At 37.0% G+C, this 14,149-nt stretch overlaps 1 protein-coding gene and 1 pseudogene across 6 annotated transcripts in view; both read right to left on the bottom strand.

The window, feature by feature from the left end:
* LOC105299139 (lysocardiolipin acyltransferase 1) overlaps positions 1-14,149 on the bottom strand; it is a 166,657-nt gene that overhangs the window by 29,278 nt on the left and 123,230 nt on the right. The window lies entirely within an intron of this gene.
* Positions 10,764-10,882, bottom strand: LOC111746059 (annotated as a pseudogene).

Below are 14,149 nucleotides of genomic sequence, written 5' to 3'. Positions count from 1 at the left end.
GATTATTGAAATATGAGGTTTTCCTGTAGCCATTTTATCTTTTGCTTTCTGGTAGCTCGGTGTTTCCACTGCTTCCTTGTCTTTGTGTTTGTCTTTTTATTTTGGTTGAGTTTTGTGGATTTTTCCCTCTGGTCCTTCTTGTTTTATGTTATATAGTTCAGTTCTGAATCTTTGGTGTGTGGTTACCGTTACAAATATGTAAATATGTATGTATGTGTATATATATATATGTATGTATGTGTATATATATACATATATATATATTATATATATATGTGTATATATATTTTCTATGTGTGCCTTATATCCATTCCCCTTTGTGAATTTGGATCTTTGAATCCTCCCCTTTTCTGTTATTGTCTCAATTTGTCCCTATGTATGCTGAACTTTCATTGCTATCTTGCAATAGTAAATCTTACTGTTTAAGCTTATAATGCCCTGTTCTTAATAAGGGTTGCTCAATTTCCCCTTTAATCATTCTTATCTTGCCTATAGACATGCTTATAATTCTTCCCATCATTCCCTAGACCTACATCTCCTTCCAGCTACCATGCATTTCTCTGCTCACTTCCACAGCTGAACTTCTTAAATTGTCCGTACTGTCTTCAGTCTTCCCCTTCCATTTCTCTCTTGAACCCAATTAAGCTTTTGCCTTCGCCACCAAAACAGTCCTCATCCAGGTCATTGGTGACCTTCCTATAACCAAATCCAATGACTCCCTCCCTCCTCAAAAAACTTTTTACTTGGCTTCCCACTCACATTACTCTTAGTGCTTTCCAGCCTCGCTGGGCACTCTTGGGTCTCCTTAGTGGGCGGGTCCCTAAATAATGAAGTGCCTGAGGGTTTGGATTTTATTCTTTATCTAGACTCATTCCCTAGGTGATCTCTTCCAGTCTTAAAGCTTTAAATACCAAAAATGTGCTGATGCCTCCCAAACCTGCATCTCCAGCCTGTCTCTCCTTTCCAGTCAAATAATTGACTACTAAGGTCACATCTCTTATTGGATGTTTAATTAGCATCTCAAATTTAACATGGCCTAAGCTGAACTTCTTCCTTCCTGGTTTTCTCCCCAAAACCTGTGCTTCCCACAGTCTTTGTCTCAAAGGCTGTCCTTCCTTCAGTTCAGGCCAAAAACTTTGTAGGCATCCTTGTTTCTTCTCATGCTGCATATCCACTCCATCAGAAAATCCTATTGGTTCTACTTGAAATATAACCAGAATCCAGCCAATTCTTATCGCCTCACCAATTTTACCTCAAGGCCCCACCTCTACACCCGGTTATACGGTATCTTTATAATTGGTTTCTCTGTTTGCCCACCCTCCCCCCTACAGCTTTTTCCTAACATAACACTAATCCGTTTATGATAGTCACTACATTACAACCACCACTTCGTTCCCTCACCCCAAAGGCTGCGGATCTCACAATGCCAAAATCCTTATGATCTACAAAGCCCTTCACTACTTGCCAGCCTGTTACCTTCTGCCCTCATTTCTACCACTCACAAGGCTCACTCTTCTCCAGACACACTGAGTTTTGTGTTCCCGTTTGAAAACACCAGGCACACTCACATCTTAGGACCTGCGCTGTTCCTCTGAGGTGTTCTTCCCCCGTATTCACCTTTTCAGCAAGGCCCCGAGTGCCCTATTTAAAATGGCAGGCTTTCCTCTTCCCTGACTTATTTTTCTCTATAGGCCTTATCAACATCTGATATACTCTATACCTTACTTATTTGTTCATTGTCTGTATTCCTCCTGCTCAAATGAAAGTGCTATAAGGTAGTAATTTTTGTTTACTTTATTAACTGGCATATCCCCAGTGTTTCTCCAATGTGCTCAATAAACATGTTTACTGAATAAATTGAATAAGCAGAAAAAGGGAAACTGAGCTGAGCTTCCCTTTCTGGTATATTTCTGCTTGGAAGGGAGCCTGAGAATAAAGCCTTTGCTAATAGCTTACAGTGGAAAGGTGCACTGGGAGACTGTAGCTGGAGCGTAATTGTGATTAATAGTCCTCCAGACCATAGGAGAGAAGGCAGACAGGAATTTATGCTTCCGTTCTTCTGTGAACATCAGACGTTCTTTGTTAAGCCTGGGATTGATTCTGCCATTCTCCACCTCTATTTGCAATCACTGTTATTCTATTAAAGAACCAGTTTTCTTCATGAGTTATTGGGCAGCCTGAGATATAAGGTTTCAGGTAATTGATTGAAAAGTCAAGGTCTCCTGTGCGTGGTCAAGGGAGCTAAGGGAGCTAACTGACAAACATCAAAATAGCTACAGGGTGCCACATGATAGAAAGCTAGGGATCTATTCAACGTGGAAAGGTGCCTACTGTAGGTTTAAAGAGCTAAGTGGGTTTGACATTCCCCCTGTCCCACTATCTTCAAACTCCCAGATAAGTATTTTCTAGTTTATGGCATATTTGACAATGTTAAATGTATAATGATATTTTAAAACTGAAATTATCTCCTGAAATTCTGGAATGCAATACCTAATGCTTTCTGTATCACTTCTCTCTGATAACAAAAGACACTTCATTACGCATGCTGGAATGCAGCCTCTTCATTAACTGAGGTATTACCAGAGAAGCATTTGTTTCCTAATCAAGTCTCAAAAATCTGTCTTTAAATAGAACTACCAGCTTCCTCAAAGAAAGCCTTATAATTCTCTACTGTGCTGTTTTCTTTCTGTCCATGAGACACATGGGGTTCCCACTAGCTTGAAAAATCTCGGAGAGCTGGCATTTCCATAAGGGCACACTTTACTCTGAAACTAGTAACTGCTGCCTGCCTTACACGACACTTCTATTCCTACTCTGACCTCTTCCCCGGGAAGTGTATGTAGGGGGTGTCTCTTCTGCAAATGACCACCGTATTTCATCAGTTATAGATCGTCATCCTATTAGTCCACATGGCCTGCTAGCCAGTATGTCAACAACCTCCCTCTGCTGACCCAGACACGGTGACTCCTTCACTGCTGCTGAGCTGCTTGAAGCCCCTCAGGCCATGCCCAGATCTGTTAAGAACATCAGCCTGACTTGGTCTGAGATCCCTCAGCTTCCAGTTCTTGATTCCAAAGCACCTTCCATCAAACTGTGCCCTACGGATTCTGGTTCCCACCAAACCACTGTTTTCAAAGAGAACGGTTCACATGGGGCAGAATGCAGGGGAGAGAAAGGGAAGAATCAACTCTCAAGAACCTGATAACTCATGGGGTAAGGCTGGAAACGGAGACCTCAGGAAGTGCAGGACACTGAAATGCCTTTCTTTCTCCCCTCACGGCATCCCCGTCACCTGCGACTGAGAATGTGCATATGCACAAACACGTACATACTCTCACTCCCCCAGGGATTCCTAAAAACAAGCTAAATTGTGGTCAGAAAACATTTGGTTTGCTTCATAATGAGCTTTCCTGATGTCACAAAAATGGGCGGTATTTTCACAACGTTTAGGCTGCAGGCAATTAGAGTGCATCCTTTGGCTTCATGTAATTGATTCATGTAGCTTTAGTCAAGTCACACGCAGAGAGCAATACAAACTTTCTCATGCACACATAGTAGGGAAGAAAGGACTAAAAAGACATAAAATAAAATAAAAACCTGGACAAAAGGGATAGAAGAAAAAGGCTGAAAGTATAAGAGGAAGTGGTGAGGCCAGATTTTAATAAAGAGAAGAATGTTGGGAGGAAATGATTAAGAAGTAAAAAGACCTCAAGCAAAATTAAAAGTCCATCACTGAAAAATTAGAAAAAGCAGAAGGTAAAAGGTGAGGAAGCAATAATGGTCAACTCAACTTATAAAAAAAAAAGACAACTAACATGCATGTCCATGGAGGCCTTTGATTCAGAATATTTATCTACAATGTGTTTCTAGTGACACTGAACTTCTGGTAAAACAGAAAAGGTACATTTAATATGCTGAACCAGCTATTTGGAATGAAAACTGATTCCCGAACCCAAAGTACACAAGAGTGTACTGACTCTAAATTCAATGTTTTCATATAAAACAGAATCAGTGTATTGTTTTCAATGACAGTCTGTTATAGCACTTGTGATACTCAGGTTTAGCAGAGTGACATCAGGCCTAGGTTTATAGAACTTCCAAGGTCTTAAATATCTGAAAGTTCTCTGACTATAAAGATGATTTTAATATTCCTAATCCTCTGATGTTAAAAACAATTTCCACCAGACTTTGATACACAAGTGGATAAATCATATGAAATTAAATCAATCTGTTCTTGGGGAGCTATCTTAATCAGAGACTTAATGAAAAGCGTTAGCTTAGATGAATACTCTAATTATTACAGGCTAATATTTGTCCACAAAGAGGTATTTGTTACAGGATTAGTCAGAGACCAGGAGAAGTCTGAGACACCAATTCAATAATGGAATGCCTAATTAAATGTTAATGAATTCTAATTATAATGTATTGCTTTCCCCTGCACATAATTTATTTACCACAACTGCTTTTCACTCGGTTCATTAAAGGAAATAAAAATATAATTACTAAAACTAAAGGGGGAAAGAAAAATGTGGTAAATTAAAACTTTTTCAATACGGAGAAATTAAGATGTAACAAAAAGTCTAATTGTTAAAAAAATAAAGTCCTGCTGAAGAAGGTCTGGCTACGGTCAATTGACACAGAGAAACTACATTTGTCCTTCATCCTTAATAGGTCAGTTGTTGCCCTTATGTGCTTGTAATTCCATTAAGATACATATCCATCTAATTAAAAGTACTAATGAACAACAGTCTAGTAAGTGCTCACCAAATCATGGCTGTGATGATGACTACAGATCCTGTGCTATATAGCTCCTATGGGCCAGTAAAACCATTCTAAATTGGAGTACTACAAATTCTGAGAACAAGATTAGTTAGATCTCTTTTGTTTTTATGTGTATCATTTTAGTTTTGGGTTGTGGGTCAACTGAAACCTGTCAAAATATTCTTAAATTTAAGAACAGCTCTGTTGTGACCACTCAGCTTCCCTTAATTCTCACATATAAACCTAAAACAGATCTTTACTCAAGCTATCTTAATCTGCAAAGGATTTATACTATATGAGAATCCATTATTTTTCTTTAACTTTTATTTTGAAGTAATTTCAGGTTTATAAAAAGTGTTGCAAAGTACTAAAAAGACTTCTAGCAAACGTCACCCGCATTCCCCCGTGTTGGCATCTGACACGACCACAGTACACTAGAGCGAAACCAGAGCTATTAGCTAATCTATATATCAAATGTTATTCAAATTTTGCTAGTTGTTCCACTATTTTTCTTTTTCTGGTTCAGGATCCAGTTCAGGAACCAAAGTCGATAGTTATTTCGTGGAATGTTTTCAATTTGGTTTGTCTGGTGTTTCCTCATAATTAAATCAAGTTATGCATTTTGGCAGAAATACTTCAGAAGTGATGATGTGCCCTGCTCAGTGAATCATATCAGGATCTATTATCTTTTCAATACAAACTGATGCAACCCAGGATGGGTAACATTCACTTCTTACGTATGCATCATCATGCTGTGTGTTAATAATTATAACATCTCATAACATTTAAAGGTTATGTTTTATTATCTCCCAGTCATCCAAACTCTGGAATTTGATAACATATACTTTGTCTTCCTTCTCTAAACCCCTCAGCTCTTTATGTGAATTTCTCTTACAGTACTTATCATTTTTCTAGTTTACCACTAAATGTTAATATCAAAATCATATTTCTCGAATTAGATTATGTATACTCCTCAGGGGCAGGCTGCATGTCTTTCTCATCTTTGTATTCTCCACATTGCTTTGAACATAGTGTTCATATAGACACTCGTTACAGAAATGATTCCTCTGTGTTATGAAGACTAAGAAAAAAAAGAAACACATTGAATGCCAAACAATATGTAGGTACTTTCTCATATTATTTTACACAATACTCACAATAACCCCATGAAGTAGGCCTTCCAACTCAGGCTGAATACTTTGACCAAGGTTACAAAACCAGTCAGGGACAAGGTGATGGTTCTAAACTAGGTCGATCTGATTCTCAAGCCCTGGGGTTCAGGTTCAAGAATTTAATACTGAGAGATAGTTCAGAATTTCTCATTTTCTGTTTGGTAAAGTGAAGATCAGAGACAGTAAGTAATGTTTCAAAGAGGCTTAGAGCCGGCTGAATAAAAGACTAGATTTAGAAGCCGGGTTTCCTGCCTCCCAGCTATAGTTAGCTCTTTCCACTGTATAAAAGGACCGGAGCAAAGGCCCCCAAATTGTGCTTTGGTATTCTCAATAAGCACAATTTTTTAAAAGTTAAAATCCAGGAGAACACAATTGGTCTTTACATTATCTTTTTTAAAAGTCTTTCAAAATGTTGTTTGGCAGCAAAAGCCTTTTAGACAAGGTTCAATACCTTAATTACAAATGTAACAGAAATACTTTCCATTTCTGAAACATAATACAAACAAAACATCAATTAATCAACATTTACCCACAGCGGAAGAAACATACTGTTCTGATAATGTACCCAATATAAAAGGACTGAGCTACATTTTCTTGCATATGGTTCTGAAATGGAAAGTTTCCCATTACTCTTCTAGGTGTGATTATGAAGACCTAATTCTATTGGAAAGAATTATGGCTCACATGTGACTTTTTAAATTATTCCTTCACTGACCTGTAATAAAGCGAGAAATGGTGTGGTCTACAAATTGCTAGAATGAAGCAGTTTATCTTTTATTGCTTAGAGTAAATTTGCTACTTAATAATATGAATAAACTTTCTTTTAGTAAGTATCTTCTATATCCAGCCTGACAGAGAAAACTAAAGGTTTAGAAGTGCGTAGAATGACCCTATAAATGTATATTCTCCTGTGGCTCATTTATCTCTGATCATAGTTTTATCTTTCTGGTGCTTCTATGTTGTCATTCTCATGACTCTTAGGCAACATTTCCTATTCTCTCAAGGAAATACTGTTGCAGCTCGCTCGGCTAGAGTCATGTATGACTTAAAGTCTCTCTAATTTGGCTCTCAAGTCTCCCTCTAGAGGTAGTGGCCACCTTTCTGAACCACAGGTATGGATACAAAAATACTGCCCACACTGAAAAGTGAGGAAAAGCAACTTGATAGCAGAAGTAAATTCAATAAGACTCTCAAACACTAGCTTGCACATTTAAAATGAAGACTAAACTTACATTCTGGTGTTATCTTTCAGTCTAGAAAATAGCTTAGTCATTCTAAAGCTAATTTGTCTCATATATCGCTATGGACATAGCTTATTCTCACTTAACTTTCTGTTTGTGTGTGTCAGGGGGATCCTGCCCTAAGTTCCAAGGTAAAAGTCAGTGTCAAAGTCAAACTAAGCCGACCTTGCTCTGGGGGTGGGGTCCCTGAGAAGACATCATTTTTGATCCTATTAGTACTTAGAATGACTTAAAAGTAGTTGCAGAATCAGCTCTCCTATGAAGATAGGAGAATATAAATAAAAATTAATGCTTGAGATTCCAAAAATTGTCAAATACTTTAGGAATTCATCACTGAATCATATGGAAGCAGGAAGTTTTCATTTTTTAATTAATTTTTCAAAAGAATTTTTATAAGTTTATTTGAACCAAACCAATGACATGTGCCAGAAAGCAAGATCTCAAACACTCTCGAAGCAAAAAACTTTTAATATCATAGTTTTTCCATTGTTTTTTTAAAATTCACCAACTCAATAAGGAATTTTACTAGATTATATAGGTTCTTCAATAATAATGACAGTATTATAATGCCTTTGTATGTCATATAGCACTTAGTTCAATGTTGTGCTATAGGCATTCAATAAGTATGTGCTGAATGGATAACAATTATAAGTGGCTTAATAAAAATGTCTCAGCCTCGTAACAATAATTTTCATTGAAATATCAATAAGAGATATTAAATTATATCTGAAAATAGTGATTTTAAGCATATGTGACTTTAAACTCATGACATATGCCCCAGTAACCTGGGACAATTAGTGACTGGCCAGAAGATTGGGTACTCACTTATTACATCTGAATTATAAGTCCAGTTGTATATGAATCTCAGTCATGTACCTGAGAAGAGTCGCATGAGCCACTCATACGAGAAACAGTAGGATGCCACTTGCTAAACTCCTATTTTAAACAGTAACTAGGGAAGCTCTATTGGCAGCCAGTAGCCCTGAGAGCTGACTTGGGCCACCCTTTATCAATTAAAGCTTGAGAATAGAGTAATTTCAGGGTCCTCTGGGGATTATGTTCATTTTAATAAAAACTTCAAATGATTTGGAAACACCTGATCAAATTTATGCCAACTCCTCCCCATGTCCAATGACAAACAACATAAACATCTCCACAGTGGCTGTGGTAGAAGCTGAGGGTAAGTGCTGAGGACTAACAATAATTCTACTGGGTCATCATTAATGCGAATAGACTCTTACGGGTGTGCTTAGGCTGAAAAGAACTTTATTCGACCGGCCTAAAACAAGACAAAATTTGGCATTCATCAAAAGGGATAAACTATTCTTTGATTTTCTACATTAAATCCTTGTGGGCCGCCTCCTAGAACACTTTTAGTTTGAGAGTATGTAAGGATGGCACTGCTGAATAGAAACAAAGAAGCTAGGAAGAAAGTAAGAAGTTTGGTATTAGACATTTGAGATGATTGAAACATAGCTATATAAAATTATCCAGTCCATTCATGGAGACTCGGATAGGTCAGACCTCAGGAGACACGTTAGTCAGAAGCATAAAATGTGGGACCATTAGCAAATAGACGATAGTGGTAGTCACAAGCATGGAGATGTACTGTAGAGAGAGATGATATGATATGATATAATATAACATAAAAAACATAACATAACATAACACAACACAACATAACAAGAGCCAAAAGCAGAGGACAGAGCTTTGGGGAATGGCTTTTCCATTGGAGACCAGAAAAGGAAAGGAAGGCAGCAAAGGAGACCTAAAAGAAAAAATTATGAGGAAAATCAGCAAGATGTAAAGGCACTAGCAAAGACACCCACAAGGTCTGGGCAAAGCACATTTTTATCTGAATTTTCTGTAGGGCAATCGTTCTGATTACTGGTTTCGGGGCATTGACTGGGAGATCCTAAGTTTCTGCCAGGGTAGCAGCAGCCTCTTGGTTATCTTTTTTGATTAACCTTCCCTTTGGAGAAATCACTCAGAATTCAAGATTTTGGGGGATAAAAATGTGAACTTGGTATTTAAACTGGTACTTTCAAAATATGAAAGGTCATTTAGAGCAGCAGTCCCTAATGTTTTTGGCACCAGGGACCAGTGTTCCTTATAAGAATCTAATGCCTGATGATCTAGCTGGAGCTGAGGTGGTTGATGCTAGCGCTGAGGAGTGTCTGCAAGTACGGATAACACTTTGCTGGTCCACAGCCCAGGGGTTGGGGACCCCTGATTTACAGGACCTCATAGGACATAAAGATTCTGCTCATTGATTTTTCTACCTGGCACTATCTAGATTCATTCTGATCATTCACTTAAACTGCTACTGAATCCTTCTTTCTTTGAAGGTGGAGATTCAGAGTTATAGGAGGGAAGTGGAAATGTATATTTTACTCTTAGAAGTGAGAATTATGTCATCGATGAGGAAAAGTGCTTTTAGAATTATTTTTAAATTTCATTTTGCTAAGCTGAAATTGCCTTAAATGTCTAAAGACTTTAGATATTTGAATACTTAATAAACACAAAAGCAATTCCTAGGAACAGCAATACACAGAAATCTGAAGAAATATACTAAAATGTAACATGCAAACTGGTCTGCTTTAGAATAAGTCTGCATATAGTGTCCTGCAGTGGTACATTTTACAAAGGAAATTAAATCCACGAAATTAACATTTTAATGAAGCAGACAGACTACTGATGTCAAGACTACTCACTGACTGTGGCTTCCAGGTGGCCAACGAGATAAAAATGAAGCTACACCTTCAGCTGTCTAGGCTAGGGGTGTTTGGAGATTATGGCTGAATTTAAATTAGAAGATACTGCTGTGTGTAAACACGTTTAGGCTAGCAAGTAGACTCTGCAAACCTTGGCACCACAAATCCTTAATTTAAAATACTTAAGGCACCCTCCCCCGCCCCTGCCCACACACAGACACTGTCCTAAACCTGTGGGAAGCAATTATACTTTGAAAAACATTAAAATAGCTTTATCAGAATGATCCATCTTAATTGTGTTATAGGGCCTAAAGTGTAAGAATTAAAAGAGAGCTGACAGGTCATTCAGTGCAGCCTCCCACCTCTGAACATTTCAAGCACAGGAACACCTTGAGGCAGCCTTTTTCATCGCAGGCAGCTCTAATTTGTAGAAACGCTCTCACTATGTAAGGAAATTTGAGGCTGAAATTTTATCCCTCCCTTTAGTTTTAGTTTTGTCCTCTAAAAACAAACAATATGCTACCAGCTTTTGTGAATAACAATCTTTCAAATATTTAAAGCAGGGGTCAATAAATTAAGGCACAGGGGCTAATACCACCGGTGTTTGTACAGCTTGTAAGCTAAGAATTTTTTTGTTTTTCATTTTTAAATAATTGAAAAAAATAAAAATGTAATTTATGACATGTGAAAGTTATATAAAAACCAAATTTCAGTGTCCATATATTTTTAGGCAAGGCAACCCTTGGTTGACCTCACAGACTGCAAGGACCTTGTCAACTTACAATCCCTTATCTATCTATCTATCTATCTACCTACCTACCTACCTACCTACCTATCTATCTACCTACCTATCTATCTATCTACCTATCTACGCACACCTACAGCACCTGGTCTTCCTAGGTGGTCTCCCATCCAAGAACTAACCAGGGCTGACCCTGCTTAGCTTCCGAGATCAGACAGGATCGGGCGTGTTCAGGGTGGCATGGCCGTAGACCATAAGTTAAGTTTTATTAGAACACAGACCCACTCATTCATTTACACAATAATAGCAGCAGAGTTTAGTTGCAAAAGTAACCATATGGCCTGCACAACCTAGAATATTCATCAAAGAACTTCCCAAAGTTCTCTAACTCTTGGAGTTGAAATACTTTGGAGCTGTTTGTCTGGGGCAGAAGGAACAAACTATACCTTTTCTGAGGGGCATTTTCTAACTTGTTGGTAAGATCCAGTAAGATCCACAGTAGCAGAAAGTGGTCACGGTTTTAAAAGCTCAGCAATCTACTCTCCTTTACTGTTAACACGGCTGCAAAGATAATCTCTATCAAACACGCTTATCAGCCCATTATTTCCTGGTGAAAACCCTACAGATCTTCTTTTGTCTATTTGATTGAATCGAACTACTGTAGCCTAGCACTAGAAATCCTTTTAAGAAGCTGGGTGGATACCAACCAACCAGTTCCCTCAACCTAACAAGAGGTTTGGCAGCCACCTCTTTCCCTCACCACTTCTATTCACCCTAACAGCTCACTGTTGAAGTTGGCCCCAAATCCGTCATGTTCTAAACTTTATGCTATTTCTTTCTTCATTTTTGAAATTTATATAGTTAAACAATTATTTTATATGCTATACCAATTGAATTACACTATTTACAAAAAACTTACATGCAATATTTATATCCCTTTGTTGGTAAGTCTCTGGCACTGTATTAGGAAAAAAAAAAAACAATAGAAACCTTGCCAAATAACTTAAATCCTTTCATTAAAATATATTATTTTCTACATTTGCTAACCTTGGGATATGAAGTTTGCACCACTGACCATGATAAATGAGTCTGTGCTAAACTCGTTATATTCATGTGAATACTGAAAAGTATTTACTGTTGAGAAGTTAACTGACCCACGTGGGATTAAACCCACAATCTTGATCTTATTGGTCTTTAACCAAAAGAAATAATATACTGAAGTAAAGTTAGTGTTCTGCTTTGGTTGTTTTACCACTTCAGTAATTATCTTCACTCACAGAGCAACTCAGTGTTGAAAAATCGCCCAGAAATATTACAACAGTTCTTGGCATGTAGTAAAAAATATTTGAAAAGTGATAACATACCATATTCAAATTTAGAATCCCAAAATTCAGACTCTCTTCTAGAAAGCTATGCAGACCTGTTATTTGAAACCCTTGGTATAAATATCACCTTGATATAAATAAAGCCTTCTCACATATTATTTTTAAATGTACCTATTAAGGTCAGCAAAAGCTGACCTGATGGATGCTAGTTAAGAATGAAATAGGGGAGATGGATGAGAATGGCGCTTCAGAAAGGGGCAAGTGATCTAGCTGGGAATGGGCACGATGCATTCAGGAGGCACTGAGAATCCAAGTTCAGCAGAATGAAGACAAGGTGGAGGCATCTTTGTGTAGCTCAATTTAGTGCTGGCACAAAACTGCGCTCAATACATTAGTGAACTGAATGAATAACTAAAGCTAATTCTAATATAAACAGCAAAAAGAGAATGGGCCTAGGAGACAAGGAATGGAAAACCAGATAAGCAAGAAAAAGGTCAGGAGGGCTATTGTATACTAGTAGTGAGGTATTACAGAGCAGTACCTAGAAAGAAAATAAAAGATGGGAGAAATTCAGTGATGAGAAATGGGTGTATATCAGACAACACAATGAAAACTGATTCTAAGTTTCAGAGAATAAAAGATACATAATAAAACTCTCATTCACAAAAAGACTATGATTAAAACTGGTCTTTAAAGAACATAAAAGAGAATGAAAAAAACGTCAAAGAACAACTAACAAAATCTACAGGCAATCATTTTTGAACTAGCATTATCAAGATAATAACCTTTAGGTTCATGATTTATAGGGGAAATATATATAATGTTTATTTTATGCTTGATTAGACTATGTGAGTATTATATAACAAGATTCCAATATGGTACAAACTTTATTGAACACTTTAAAAATATCCAATGAAATTTGCTTCAGTTTTTTTTTTCCCTAGAGAAGTATTATGTATTGTTTCATTTCAATTAAAATGGAATTCCTGAGACAACAGTAGAAATAAGGGAGTTCACAATTTTATACATTGTGCTGAGAAATAAGAGACCTTCCCACCCACACGATGATCAATCCAGTAGAAATAACTGTCCCCTTTGGTGTAATGCCTGGGAACTCTGATTCTGAAAATGTGTGTATATACCCACACACGTGTACACACACACAAGGAATCTTAGTAAATAAGAGAAATGAAACAGTAATAACAACTTGATGCAAATTAAGAAAAGTAAGCCAAAAAGTGAATTCATAAAAGAGCTCTAATCAGGGATTATGTTCAACTAATCGATTATCAAGATGGGTAAAACGTTTAGAGTAGAATCTCGATAGTGAGTGTATGGGTGTTCATTGTAAACTTCTTTGAACTTTGCTGTATGTTTGAAATTTTTCATAATAAAATGTTGGATAAAAACTAGGTGAACTATTTAAATACAGAGCAAAACGTTATCTTGCACGAACAAGTTTATGAAATTTTTATTTTTCCTTAATTTTTATTAGAATAACATATATAGATTAAAAAGTCATATAGTACAAAAAGCATTATAATGAAAAATAGCAGGCAGCAGGCCCCTACAATATCCCTGAGTTTCCATGTCCTAAAAACAGAAGCATGAAATTATTAAAACTTTATTAAAATAAAACACGTATTACATTTTTTGTGGGTTTTTTTGTTTGTTTTGAAAATGAGTATAAGGGGAAATAAAACTAACTGGAGAATCACGGAGTGACAAAATTTTAGAATTAGAATTTTACATGTTCTGATGAAACACAGGAATTTGTCTTCTAAAATGATGTCACAGAAATATCTTCTGCATATAACTGGAGTAGGAGTGAAGAAATCAGTGATGCACAGGGAGCCCAGTATGACAGGGGTATCTAAGTGATGCTGCTATACCTTAGGCAAGCGAAAGAGGAGACAGCTCAACTGATTAAGAAGCCAAAACGATTTACTAACACCTGAAAATTTATATCTTGTCCAACCCACTGATTAAAAGTTCAACCTGAGTAAAATACTACGTGAAAAGACTAGATTATATTTCTTAGAGATTTGTTTCAGGCAAAATTTTCTATCCTCCAGCTACGTAGACGCTAAGATCAATCCCAGGTAAACATTAAGGGTGAATGCCATTTTGCCAGATTTAAAATTTTTTTTCATAATGGAGTTTGCGGATATACTAAGTTTTAAGTAATATGGTC

The sequence above is a fragment of the Pteropus vampyrus genome, unplaced genomic scaffold (assembly GCF_000151845.1).
Source record: "Pteropus vampyrus isolate Shadow unplaced genomic scaffold, Pvam_2.0 Scaffold173, whole genome shotgun sequence".
NCBI lineage: Eukaryota > Metazoa > Chordata > Mammalia > Chiroptera > Pteropodidae > Pteropus > Pteropus vampyrus.
This window is presented reverse-complemented; position numbering and strand designations above follow the sequence as displayed.